The sequence below is a fragment of the Schistocerca cancellata genome, chromosome 1 (genome assembly GCF_023864275.1).
Source record: "Schistocerca cancellata isolate TAMUIC-IGC-003103 chromosome 1, iqSchCanc2.1, whole genome shotgun sequence".
In the NCBI taxonomy this organism is placed as follows: Eukaryota; Metazoa; Arthropoda; class Insecta; order Orthoptera; family Acrididae; genus Schistocerca; species Schistocerca cancellata.
The window spans coordinates 694,439,104-694,451,774 of NC_064626.1; the positions used below are offsets into that span (position 1 = coordinate 694,439,104).

General features: G+C 44.6%; 1 protein-coding gene across 1 annotated transcript in view; it reads left to right on the forward strand.

Annotated features, from left to right (window-relative positions):
* Nucleotides 1-12,671, forward strand: part of LOC126094990 (hairy/enhancer-of-split related with YRPW motif protein) — a 61,064-nt gene that overhangs the window by 17,806 nt on the left and 30,587 nt on the right. The gene's annotated exons all lie outside the window — the stretch shown is intronic.

The following is a 12,671-nucleotide window of genomic DNA, read 5'->3' on the forward strand; positions in this document are numbered from 1 at the left end:
TACGTCATTATGCCAAGATTTCCAGCATCAAATTTTCGCCTTGCGGCAGAGTGTGCGCTGATATGGACCATCCTGGCGGATTACAATTGTGTGCTGGACCGACACTCTAATCCGGGACCTTCGGAAGATAGTAGACGAGGCACTGGCGGGTCGTGAGTAGTACTTGGCTAGCTCAGCCAGTAGGGCAGTTGCCCGCGAAAGATCAAGGTCCCGAGTTCAACTCTCAGTCCGGCATACAGTTTAAACCTGCCAGGAAGTTTAAATGCAAAGGTTAGGTGACATTCTACACGTTCTTTCCAAGATTACGCTCCTAGTATTCGCAATACATTCGCAGCCTAATGGCTGGAGCAGCAAAAGTTTGCAACATCTTTTGGTCATGGATGTGAGTCTTTCCTTATTCATTGTCTACGACAGGGTCGGGTTCTGGAACAAGAAAGCATTCTTCACCTAGAGCTGATGGGTCGGTATTTCCTGCCAAATGAATTGTGGCTGAAACGTAAGTGGCTGCCTTATGGGGAGGGTAATTTCCCCACGACAGCCATTGTTTCCAACATCCGTTGCAGAAAAAGTTATGAAAGGCCGACCATGAGCAGCACTTTACAATACGTTTATTAAAGGGAGCAGAAAATGGCCAGTGAGAATGCCCACATTCTGCTCCTGACTGCCTGGCTGAAAGGCCCGAATAACAGGAGATCATTTTGCTGCAGCGTATATGCAGTGTAGCGCTACTTCGATGAGTGCATATAAGCGCCAACATGTAGGCAAGGGGCGTATCTTTCCTGCCTGTAGTAAATGCGAAAACATTAACTATGGTGATGTTATTAACAAATGTGTCCACAGGACACATTTGCCGAAGGACCAACACCGGTAAACGTGACATCGGAGAGTGAAGAATATGTATGGAACATCATGTCTGTCGAAAACCACCGTTCTGCGACAAGGAATGGTGCTTGCTGCGTAATGATAACGCTCTTCCCATATCGAAAATGTCGTAAATCAGAAGTTACGCCAACTCACATAGGAGACACTGGAACACCCGCCCTACAGTCCTGATCTATCTCTATGCGGTTATCGCGCCTTAGGGCCCTTCAAAAAGGCTTGAAGGATCAGCGATTCCTGTCAGACGACGTTGTGCAGCAGGCAGTTAATGACTTCTTTACGCAGCACGACAAGGTGTTTTACCAAAGGGTATCTTCAACCTACTGCGACGGTGGGTTTATTGCCTCAGTGCCCACGACGATTCTGCCTGATAGGCACACCGATCCTGCATTTTACGGCCTTTGAACGGAAACTTCTTGATCGCCTCTTATAAAAAATTTTTTGGATCAGTCAATAAAATTTTTCTGGGTTTGAGGCCGCATTTTCATCTGTATATTTTTGACGTTTCGGCGACAGTTGCAAGAAGCCTTCGTCAGGGTGTATTGTTAACTGCTTGTTCGTGGATCAGTTTGGAGCTCTCCCTCTTGGGGGGGTGCAGATGTCCTGTACCCTCTGAGGAGGAGGCATCGTTTATAGTATATCTTAAAAGTCGGGAGGAACTGATCTTTCTCCATCAGTCGAATTATTTCTTTGAGTACGGAAAATTATGAGAGTTCATAAATGAGTTCCCACGCGCGGGTCTCTGGATTTTGGGATGAACTTCCCGGTGTCCTAAACGAGTGTTTTCTTTTTAGAGACCGTTCAAGTGCTCGCTAGCCATAACACAGATGCTGACATCACGGAGAAAGTAGCTAGCTGGAAGTATTGTTTTAGTGAGTGACACGAGCTTGGCAAGGTTTAATAGACGCCAACAAATTATACGAAGGTCACTCCAAAAGAATTGCACACTGCTTCTTTAAAAGCCGTCTTTCGTTCTACATGTTCGAAAGTCTTACAGTGTGCAGATACATCTTTTAGGAACAATATTTTCATTTCTCCACATAATTTCCATCCCTCTCAACTGCATTACGCCATCTTGGAACCAGCGCCTGCATACCCGCACGGTAAAATTTTGGACCAACCTGTTGGAGCCACTGTATGACAGCGTGCACAAGGGAGTCATCATCTTCAAATCTTGTTCCACGAAGAGAGTCTTTCAGTTTCCCAAAGAGATGATAGTCACATGGAGCCAGGTCAGGACCGTAAAGCGGGTGTTTGAGTGTTGTCCATCCAAGTTGTGTGATCGCTTCCATGGTTTTTGGCTGACATGTGGCCGTGCATTGTCGTAAAACAGCAAAACATCCTGCTTTCGCCGATGTGGTCGAACACGACTCAGTCGAGCCTGAAATTTCTTCAGTGTCGTCACATATGCATCAGAATTTATGTTGGTTCCACTTGGCATGATGTCCACAAGCAAGAATCCTTCGGAATCGAAAAACACTGTAGCCATAACTACACACTGTAAAACTTTCACACATGCAGAATGAAAACTGTATTTTTACAAAAAATAGTGTGCATTTCTTATGGAGTGAACCTCGTATTTGTTTCCGTGGAAATTTGAGAGTGATGTTTTTGTGTGACTCAGGGAACTGTGTTCATGTTTTGTCGTTGTGGCAGTTATCGGCAAGAGTTGCCAGTAGCCAGTGTATTGGGCTACTAGCAATGGACATATTGCAGCCCAGTGGTAAGGCCTCGTAATTTTTCCTGAAATTAGTTAGATAGCTACAGGGCTTTTGCTCATTCACTTTGGAGATACGAGAAATGTAACACTGTCTCGCGGATCAAAACGAGACTGGCTAGCGATATTTGGACTCGTGGTCTAGTAGAGCAGGGAGTTGACCCAGATTCGGCATTGAACGTTTCCGATTAAATCCAACGAGCAGCGCGTCGGGTACATTGTGTCCCTCATCGCATATTGCTCACAGCGCATGGACACAGGCCGCGACGGCGAGTGCGATTTCGCACGACGCTTTGGAAGCTACGAGGCGCCGACGAGAGGAACGTGTCTGCTGCAGTCTGAAGTTTGTAAACATTTACGTGCTGGCTTCTATTTCCGTCCACTGCATCATCCTTTAAAACTGACCCGTAGTTATTGTGCCGCAGACTAGTTTCTTAGGTTGTCCTTGACAGCCGGCCGCTGTGGACGAGCGGTTCTAGACGCTTCAGTCCGGAACCACGCTGCTGCTACGGCCGACCCGCAGTTATTGTGCCGCAGACTAGTTTCTTAGGTTGTCCTTGATAGCCGGCCGCTGTGGTCGAGCGGTTCTAGACGCTTCAGTCCGGAACCACGCTGCTGCTACGGCCGCAGGTTCGAATCCTGCCTCGGGCATGGATGTGTGTAATGTCCTTAGGTTAGTTAGGTTTAAGTGGTTACATTTCTCACATCTCCAAAGTGAATGAGCAAAGGTCTAGGGGACTGATGGTTCAAATGGCTCTGAGCACTACGAGACTTAACAGCTGCGGTCATCAGTCCCCTAGAACTTAGAACGACTTAAACCTAACTAACCTAAGGACATCACACACATCCATGCCCGAGGACGGATTCGAACCTGCGACCGTAGCAGTCGCGGGGACTGATGACCTCAGATGATAAGTCCCATAGTGCTCAGAGCCATTTGACCATTTGTCCTTGACGAAGTATTCTTTCACATAGACACTTAGTTACAACACTTAACGAAAACGTATGTCTCGATAGTTTTAGGGGGGATACATGTCCAGTGCTGTATTCATGTACTGCATTATCACACTGCAGAGAATCTTTCATCGTAAAGTTAGCACCTGAAGACGACAGTTATCTTTGTTGTTTTTCTGTTACGTTTGGATTATCTGTTGTTAACTGCAGAATTAAGATAATAAGGCGTTTTTAAGACTTCGTAGAGTAAAATGCGTCCCGCGACTGGTTGTTATCGCCGTCCCGAACCAAGCAGGACAAAGGCCGCCTCCGCCGCAGACGTGGTGCGGCAGAGAGCCGGTGAGGCAGCTGGCCGCTAATTGCTGCCCTACTTGCCGTGTGTGCACAGAGCGCGTGCGGCCGCGTACTGGCGGCGACCGAGCCACGTGGCTTCTCAATTAATGTCCACTCGTAGCACGGCCGGCGGCCGCGGCCACCTCAGTTTACCAAGGGAACACCGGTGAAGGCAGCTGGCCACTGCCTGCGGCAAATCACTCCGCGAGTGCGTGAATCACTTCTCACGACTGCCTGTGAGAAGTTAATTGCGGTGACTTCAGATTCATTGCGCGGGAGACATCTTAGCATGTGTATGTAACGAATATTGCCACACTGCGTACAAAAGATAGACTTATTTTTTAAAATTATTTTTAATTTTTATATTTACCCATATTTCATATCCAGAAGTAGTGAGAAAATATATATTAAATAACATTTAGAACTTCATCTGATAAAGAGTGTTTCGTCTACCTTAACTTACTATCTCATCTACAAATTCTTGGGCGGCCGAAGTGGCCGTGCGGTTAAAGGCGCTGCAGTCTGGAACCGCAAGACCGCTTCGGTCGCAGGTTCGAATCCTGCCTCGGGCATGGATGTTTGTGATGTCCTTAGGTTAGTTAGGTTTAACTAGTTCTAAGTTCTAGGGGACTAATAACCTCAGCAGTTGAGTCCCATAGTGCTCAGAGCCATTTGAACCAAATTCTTGTCATAATGGTATGGCACTTAAAAAACGAATATTTAGACTCATAAATGTCAAAGACACGACAGTTCGGTTATGAACCAATTGCAGCCCAGCACTCCATACTGAAAATTTAAATCAGTTTCTCTGTAGCAATATTTATTGTTGCGAAACATTTTTTCGAATTAGAAAAACATCCCCCGTAGTTACTGTGATGGCACTAGCGGGGAAACCAAACACCAAACGCCCCACTGGACGACCGAGGCAGCGCTGCATGGACGACCTGGCGAAAGACCTTGTAGCCCTGGGAATTGAAGACACCTGGAGGAACCGGGCACAAAACAGGAAGGAATGGAGGCAGTTTGTGGAATCAGCGCGTGGTCTGAAGGGCCTGTGATCGCTGAATATCTATCTATCACCCGTAGTTATCTACATCTCTAAATGGTATGGATGTTTAGGGCCTGCCATTTCATTGCACATACGCCAGACTGAACGAAAGTGTCATTTTTTTCCCTGTTTCACTTTATTATCTGTGTCATTCGGCGACCGTCACATTTCACTAACTCGTCCTCTGGCTTTACTTTTATTTCGTCTGTCGGAATGACAAGTCCGAATTCAAAGGACTACACACAGGTTTTCTTTTTTTTTTTATTTCCTCACCTCGCTCTTTTCAGAACAAAGAAGGGCATCACTGATGAATTATTCTCGCGGTATTAATCGAGTGAACTGGCATTGTGTAGCCAGAAAGTGGCAAGTAAGAAACTTACTGAGATGTCGCTACATATGAACAAGTTTACCTGGTTGGTATGCTCAGAAGAATTCATCACTGAAATTCGCAGAGAAAGGCTACATTCACAAAACGCTGTTAATATTAGCGGAATATTGTATCAGATTAAGTTTACTGCGGAAGTATTCTGTGAGCGTTAGTATTTATGCTGATTACTGTCTTTCAGCAGTTCGGCATCTAGCTTCAAAATCACTTTAAAATCCCGACATTCATTGTTGCACTGCCTATAATTTAGATTCTCTACGAGCAGCCTCTGTTGCACCTCTCGAATACCCCCTCAAGACTTATTATTTATACTCCCAGGAGGATATTTCGTGCATTTTTGGTTTGTATTACAGTAACTTCTTATTAATCTTAATCCATACAGTCAGGTGGAGTGAAGCTGTCGCCGAGGGAGGGGAAGGGGGCTGCGGGGGTGGGGGAATCGGAATGCTGAAGTAGGTCATGTGTCGAAGAACCGCACTACAACGTGCCAATCCACTAAAATCGAATACGACCTCGAGACAAATTAAAAAACGTGACAGTGGCAATTTCATTATGTGGGATGCAATGAGGTAGCATAGACGATCCTGTCACATATTAATTATTGCGTCTTCAGCAGAGATAACACATCTCTTACATAAAGAAGGTGGCTGTCTTGTGATTATATTACTCTTCCTGCTAAGATAACCTAATAAACATAATAACATTGTAAGAGGACGTAAGTGAAAAATTTGAAATTTGTGGTAAGTTCCTATGGGACCAAAATGCTGAGGTCATCGGTCCCTAGGCTTACACACTACTTAATCCAACTTAAACTAACTTACGCTAAGGACAACACACACACCCATACCCGAGGGAGGCCTCGAACCTCCGACGCTGGGAGCCGCACGAACTGTGGCAAGACGCTTCAGACCTGGCGGCTGCCCAGCGCAGCGACGTATGAGAGGTGTACTGTCAGACACATTTTATTCAAGGTGATGATCCTACATTTCTCTTCCAAGAATGTGGAACACATAGTGAAGAGCCCGCCCGCATACCAGCGCAACTTGTGCAGGATCGCAGTGTTTGGCGGGAACTCTGCAACTACATGTTGTATTTGACAACATCGCTACCAATGGACAGGGTCAGGAACGTCTGTCGCAGCTGCCCTCAGAATTGCACGAAAAACCGCCTTCCCTGGTGTAGCTGCTGCCTAGGCCCCCGGTGTGGCGGGCCGTTCCCACGCGGCTATGGCTGGCCTGCAAGGTGTCGGGTGGCGGCGGCGGCGGCGGCAGCGGAGGCGCGCCGAGCACAGGTGCCTGCCCGCCTGCTTGCCGCCTCTGCGACGGCCACATGGCACTTCCGGCAACAGCTTCCGGCCTCCGCACCTGTTCCCTTCCGCAGTGCCTTATTGGCTCCCCGGCCCACGCGCTTTTGTCACACGGCTGCTTCCGCGCCCATTTCGCTGTTAATTACCGCCATTCGAAGTCTTCTGCTCGAGGCCCTGTCTTCAGCTAAACTGAGAAGTAACCTACTATTTCAGTTTAAAGCCATGCTGACTGGTTCACTCCAATAATGTCTTCCCAATACTTGTAATATGAGTCTAACTCGCTACGGGCTCCTTCGACCGAGACACCCAATCATATTTCTCCGAAAATACAATGTTTTTATGCCCCTAATACCGACGAGCCATTCAACTATCTTCATTCTGAACATCGTTCTCTTTACGAAGCGCCGGGCGGAATTAGTCGAGCGGTCTAGGGCGCTGCAGTCATGGACTAAGCGGTTGGTACAGGCGGAGGTTCGAGTCCTCCCTCGCGCATGGGTGTGTGTGTTTGCCCTTCGGATAATTTGGGTTAAGTAGTGTGTAAGCTTAGGGACTGATGACCTTAGCAGTTAAGTCCCATAAGATTTGAACATTTTTTTTTACGAAGCCAGCTAGTCAGTTCCATTGCAGATCCCATTCTTTCCATGAGAAAAATCGCAATTTTTCCCATAAAAATTATCAAACCTGTTCGTTACTTTTTACACCCCGCCTTTTTGTGTGTGAATAATAGAAATTGGATTACCAGGAACGAAGTGCTCGGGTTAAAAACGATATAAGACAGGGAACCAGGTCGTCGCCTCTAATGTTCGATCTATACAGTTAAGAAGCATCTACATCAACATCTACATCCATACTCCGCAAGCCACCTGACGGTGTGTGGCGGAGGGTACCTTGAGTACCTCTGTCGGTTCTCACATGCTCACATGTGTGTGAAATCTTATGGGACTTAACTGCTAAGGTCATCAGTCCCTAAGCTTACACACTCCTTAACCTAAATTATCCTAAGGACAGACACACACACCCATGCCCGAGGGAGGGCTCGAACCTCCGCCGGGACTAGCCGCACAGTTCATGACTGCAGCGCCCCAGACCGCTCGGCTAATCCCGCGCGGCCTCTATCGGTTCTCCCTTCTATTCCAATGAGGGAAATAAAATAAAGGTTCAAGGTGGAATTAAAATTCAATGTGTAAGGATATCAACGGTAAGATTCACTGACTGACATTGCTGTCTCAGTTAAAGTGCAGAAGAGTTCCAGGATCTGATGAATGGAATGAGCAGTCTAATGAGTACGGAATATGGATAGAGAGTAAATCGGAAAAACACGGAAGTAATGAAAAGCAGCAGACAGGAGAACAGAGAGAAACTTATCATAAAAGTTGGTAATAACAAAGCTGATGAAGTTAAGGACTTCTGCTACTTTCGAAGCAAAATAACCCACGACGGACGATGCAAATAGGATGTAAAAAGTGGTCTAGCACAAGCAAAGAGGACATTCCTGGCCAAGAGAAATCTATTAGTCTCAAACATAGACCTTAATTTGGCGGAGAAGTTTCTGAGAACACGTTTGGAGCACAGCATTCTCTGGTAGTGAATGTTGCACAGTGGGAAAACCGGAAAAGAAGAGAATCGAAGCGTTTGAGATGTGGTGCTACAGAAGAATGTTGAAAATTAGTTAGACTGATAAGATAATGAATGAGGAGGTTCACCGGCCGTTGTGGACGAGCGGTTCTAGGTGCTTCAGTCCGGAACCGCGCTGCTGCTAAGGTCGCAGGTTCGAATCCTGCCTTGGGCATGGTTATGTGCTGTCCTTAGGTTAGTTAGGTTAAAGTAGTTCTAAAGTTCTAGGGGACTTATGACCACAGCAGTTGAGTCCCATCATGCTCAGAACCATTTGAACTTTTTTTTTTTTTTTTTTTTTTTTTTTTTTTTTTTTTTTTTTTTTTTTTTTGAGGAGATTCTCCGCAGAATCGGTGAAGAAAGGGACCTATGGAAAACACTGACAACAAGAAGACACACGATGATAGCACATGCGTTAAGGCATCAGGGAGCATCTTCCATGGTTTTCGAGGGAGCTGTAGAGCGGCTGGTCCCAGCGGAGGTTCAAGTCCTCCCTCGGGCATGGGTGTGTGTGTTTGTCCTTAGGATAATTTAGGTTAAGTAGTGTGTAAGCGTAGGTACTGATGGCCATAGCAGTTAAGTCCCATAAGATTTCACACACATTTTTGAGCTGTAGAGGGCAAAAACTGTAGAGAAAGACAGAGATTGTAACACATCTAGCAAATAATTAAGGACGTAGGTTGCAAGCGCTACACCACACTACATTACCGGACGATATGGTGACACTATGGTGTAAACGTAAGTTAAGGGAAAGGTATTAGGAAACTTCAAAGCGTAACTTACACATTATTATGGCAGACTATGCAACATTATAATGTTGCGCTAAATTTCAATGTGACACATATACATGGCACTATTTTTCAACATAGTCACCAAGTCTTTGTAAACAATGGTCGGACCGTTCTACGAATACTTGAGTTCCTCGACGATATAAATTCACTCCTTGGCCATGGAGCCACTCGAGAACCGCAGTCTGAACGACTCCGTCGTCGGAAAATTGCTGCGAATCGATTCCGTAATAGTCTGGAAGCTCTCTTCTGTGGTCGATGTCGGTGGCCTTCCCTCCCGAAGGTCATCACCCACGTCTGGGCAGCTTTCGTCAGATTGTTGGCATCTTAGCACTACGGATGTACGCGACTTTACATTTGGTCCCTATACCGACAGAATTTCACGGCGATTTTGTGTACAATTAAGACGTTTTGCCGATAAGTATCGTATTGTCCCGCTTACTTCAACTTCGGAGTACGTTTCATGTTGTCGCGCAAATTGTAGTGTACCACATCTTTTTGCTCAAATGTTCAAGCGGTGCGAAACTCCCTAGCAATTACACAATGGGTTTTTGTCCGAATTTTCATAGCCAAATGAAGAGTGGGAAATGAGCAAATGAAGTACGTATCGAATTGACCAGCGTGAGGTTTAGATTTGGAAATCAATTGCTTGAAAATAATTAGGGTAATTAAAAAAACTTAATTAGTGATTTGAGGGAAAATTGAAATATTTCACGAGCAGCAGCTGCTGCTAGCTGTGTAAGTCAAGTCTCAAGAAGTTCATCTCTTCAAGGTCTAGCTATTTTGTGCCTAAAAGTTACGTTGGTGTGATACTTAACCGTTAAAAATTTGAGGTTAAAAAAAACTGGAAAATACTGTTAAATGTTTTGTGAAAAGATTTGTGCAAAAGTAAGTAACAAAATTGTATAGAGAAACGTGTGACGCGCCTTTGAATAATGTCGAAATCATGTACAGTTAATGAGGTCCTAACTCAGAATTTAAAGTACAATATACAACTTAGAAGCTCATTTGCTGCAATGAGTTTTCGAGCATCATTCAAAGGCGCGTCAATGGTTTCTGTAATGTGTTTTGCTTCCTGGTTTTTGGCAAATTATTTCACAACACATTAGATCGGTTTTTCGAATGTTTACAGTAAAATAATTTAATGCTTCGCTATATCTCCTCAGTTATTGTTATTTTTGTTACATTTCAGATGTGTTACGACCCGTGGCTATACCCTTCATTCGATCCCTGAGAAACCCTACATTTCAGCAGGATAATGCACGACCGCACGTTGCAGGTCCTGTACGGGCCTTTCTGTATACAGAAAATATTCGACTGCTGCCCTGGCCAGCACATTGTCCACATCTCTCACCAATTGAAAACGTCTGGTCAATGGTGGCCGAGCAACTGTCTCGTCACAATAAGCCAATCACTACTCTTGATGAACTGTGGTATCGTGTTGAAGCTGCTTGGGCAGCTGTACCTGTACACGCCATCCAAGCTCTATTTGACTCAATGCACAGGCGAATCAAGGCCGTTATTACGGACAGAGGTGCTTGTTCTGGGTACTGATTTCTCAGGATCTATGTACCCAAACTGCGTGTAAATGTAATCACATGTCAGTTCTAGTATAATATATTTGTACAGTGCATACCTGTTTATCATCTGCATTTCTTCTTGGTGTACTTAAATATTGATTTCCCGTGGGCCCTGCACGGAGCCGACCGAGAGCTCGCGAAGTGTGGAGAACTATCCGACTAGTGTTGTCAAAAGTTCTTTGCAGGGCCCGTGTACGTCATTGGCCCCGTCTTGCGCCAGGTGACGGCAGTGTCGCGCTTCACACGGCAGCCCACTCGCTTTCCCGCGGCAGCGAGCAGGCAGCGGGCTGGCGCGTGTCTGCCCCCGGCGGCGGCAGAGTTCCGGCGTGAGAGCGGCTCCCGGCCCCGGCGCGCTCTCACAGCAATGAGCGCCGCTCCCACGGACGCCAATTACTGCCCCCCCCCCTCCCGCCTTACGCCCCCTCTCTTCGTCTCCCCCCTCCAACGCTTGCTGCACTCGGCTTCTTTCATCGCACTGTCGGTGCATCCCCCGCATTACCTCTCCATAGTGCCGAGATCCGCACTCTTCAACCAAACGCCATTTCGTGATAAACCGATCAGTCCATTCGTCAGTATCATCATCATAATCGACACTGAGGATTAAGCCACCTCTGGTTTTTCCGTCCTCGAGTATTTCGCTCTGTCCATCGTTTTTTGGACTGACTAATCATCCTTCTTCCTTGTCTTCCAGTTCGTCAGTGACTTCGTATTCTTCTGTCTTCTATTCTTGTCACGTGTCGTTTCTTTATGTTCCTGTACTTTTCTGTTTCTTTGTCCAAGTTATTTATGTTTCATTATTTCCTCATATCTTCGCTTCCATTCATATCAGACAATGTTTAGCCACCTACTTTTCACAGAAATCTCTACTCTTTCTATCCTTTCTCTCTGTCGTTTAGAAGGCGTCAAACATTCACATAGCAACGTAGGTACTGGCATTATTTTGTAATGTTTATGCAGTATAACTCTTCTGTTCCTTTTAAATGGTGTTTCATTGTTACCAAATAAGCAGCGACCAGTCGCAAGATCATGTTTCCTTTATTTACTTTTGCAAGTCGATTTCAGCTGATTAACAGCCATCATCGGTGGTACAAATACAAGAATAAAAATAATAATAATTAATAACAGTGACCAAATGAATAAATGTACATAAAGCAACGTAGAACCAATTAAATGTATATAGACGCAAACCATTTAAAATGCACATACAAATTTACCTTTCAACGTGTATGTTCCCTGAGTAATAACACTGCCTTAAACAGACGCCAAACACAAGTGATACATAGAGAATTTACTATGACAACGAGAAACCATAAGGGGGCGCTGCAAAGCAAACCCGCCCTCTATGCAAAAACTATAGCTAAAATAAAAATGAGAAGAAGAAATGACATACAAAGTGCCGTAAAATATAATGATAAAATACTGAAAAATTTACAAAAATGGATATATTGGCAAAGATTTTGTCATCCACATAGTACAGTTATATACGCCAAAAAGCGATTGTACAAATACGTAAAAATAGGTACAAACAGGTGAGAAGCACATCATAGAATAAATTTTAAGAACCTTAGATGGATGCCAACACCGTTTTTAGGTTTTGGCATTGTGATTAACTTTTGCTCTTCGATAATTTTTAAAAATTTTTTAAAAACTTTTTTAATAAGGTTTTTAAAATTTTTTCTATGGTGTGCATTTCAAATTCTTTAATGCGTCTATATACATTTAATTGGTTTTACGTTGCTTTATGTCCATTTATTCATTTGGTCACTATTATTAATTATTATTATTTTTATTCTTGTATTTGTACCACAGATGATGGCTGTTAATCAGTTGAAATCTACTTGCAAAAGTAAATAAAGAAAACATGATCTTGCGACTCATTGCTGCTTATTTGGTAATTTTATGGTTTACGGCCGCTGCACAACTTCGGAACCATATGGAGCCCACCATTCAGTGTTTCATTGTGTCACATAGATAATGCTATAACTGTAGGTTTCTAATCAAATCATCATTCAATGTGTCAGTAATATCACATTTGAAAAAAAGCAATTTGGTACATTGCTCTATTGT